Source organism: Peromyscus maniculatus, chromosome 9 (assembly GCF_049852395.1).
Source record: "Peromyscus maniculatus bairdii isolate BWxNUB_F1_BW_parent chromosome 9, HU_Pman_BW_mat_3.1, whole genome shotgun sequence".
NCBI lineage: Eukaryota > Metazoa > Chordata > Mammalia > Rodentia > Cricetidae > Peromyscus > Peromyscus maniculatus.
This window is the reverse complement of record NC_134860.1, coordinates 77,545,618-77,547,617: the sequence shown is the minus strand read 5'-3', so window position 1 is coordinate 77,547,617 and position 2,000 is coordinate 77,545,618.

Below are 2,000 nucleotides of genomic sequence, written 5' to 3'. Positions count from 1 at the left end.
TCAGTCATAAAGCAAGGCTCTCTTCAACTAGAAGTTTACAGGTCAGCATTGTTGTAGCTCATACAGATGATCACTGCAGATGTGGTCCTCTGCATCCCTAGGTGATTCTCAATGATCGGCATACTAGGCTTTTGCAAAACAAAGTAGCAGAATGCCAACACAGCACTTAAGAATCCTTTCATTCCTGGCCCAACTTTATCACTAGCATGTTCCTTATCACCTGTTTCCTCAGAGTTCCGATGATTCTTCAAATTTTCTTGTAATTGACATAATCACCTACAACAGAATCCTTATCCATCTCTGCTCATGAATGTTTTCAACAGAGGGATCAAACCAAGGCCCTCCTGAGAAGGTCCAGTGTCTTTTATTTGTACTCCGCTATTTCCATGCTGGTTGACTTCATTCCTTCTCCCTTTCCTGATGTCTTTCCTGGGACAGACCCTTTTGTCTTCCACTATGATTTTGTTCCTGATTAGCTTCCCTAGGCTCCCTTCCTTCTACACACTAGACTCAGCTTTCTGCAATTCCTTTTCCTAGTTTTTATTCTAAGCACTCTAATGTATAGCATGTCCTACTTGTTTGGCCTTTAAGGCAAGGAACAGGATAGATAATATTTATATACTTCATTAAAAGGCTGCATAAAAAGCACAGTACCTGCTCATCTCAGAACTCGGGCTTCTGTGCCGTGTAGACGTGAGTCACCACACCTCCCCCTCCAACTCCATCTGACACCCACTCCACCCCCGTTACCGACAACTCAGTGTCAGCGGTACCACCAGGCACTGCGTGTCTACAGCCTGGCTCATCTCGACTGTTTTCAAACTCTGATGTTCAGATCGCCTCCATAGCCTGTTCACTCCATTTTCATATTCAACATGATTCTCCATTGCCTTTTAGTCATGAACTGCCATGAGAGTTGAAATAAGGCCACTCTCCCCTATTTGAAGAGTGCCTTGTACGTGAACTGCCTGCAAGCATCCCTTCTGTTTCAGGTATGTAGCAGATACTAATTTGTCTTGAACCTGTTGTGTAATTTTTAAAAACTGTTAATTCTATATAAGCTAGGCCTGGTGACTCACACCTATAATCTCCTTACTTGGAAGAAAAATGCTTATGGTTTTTAAAAGGCTTGCGTCACGTGCTGGGCGGCGGTGGTGAGAGGACCAAGCAGACGAGTAAGAGGCTGCTCAGTCTTCTCTCAGAGATCAGGCCTCAATTTCACTCTCCTGAGACTTGAGCAAGCAGTTTCTGGGAGGGCCATGAACAAAAGACATAGTCCTGGCAGTAGCTCCCTTTCTGCACGTACTCTGACCGCTCAAGGTTCAGCCAGTTGTTTACTGTCTGGGACCCCTCACCAACTTAGAGCTACATGCATGGGTCAATGTGAACATGCGAGGCCAGCTAGCCCCCTTGGCAGCTCAAGGACAGAGGCCACTGAGTCAGCCCCCACAGTCAGTATGGGTGAGGCTAGCCAGCCCCCATGGCAGCTCAAGGACAAAGCCTGGGATTGTCCAGGCCTGCCCAAAAATGATAACTGTAACTGTAACCCCCAACCAGTAAATTCAAAGATTATACACCCTCACCCAAATCATCATTTTCCCTTTAAAAACCCCTCACTCTGAGAGCTTCAGGCTGTCCTCCACCTGCTGTGTCGGAGTGTTGGACATAGACCAACCCCTATGTGTTTAGCATCAGATATCGGCTCTGTGGTGGTCTTACTCAGGGGTCTTCTGATGCAGGCACAACAGTGGTGCAGGCCTTTAGTCCCAGCACTTGGAAGGCAGAGGCAGGCGGATCTCTCTGAGTTCAAGGCCACCCTAGTATACAGAGTGAGTTCCAGGACAGGCTCCAAAGCTACACAGAGAAACCCTGTCTTGAAAAGATAAAAATCAGAAAACAAACCCCCCCAAAATGTGACTTTCATTCATTAAAATGACTTCTATAAAAACTCTGTATGGATATCTGTACTTTATGAATATTCATTAGGGTTCCCACACCTG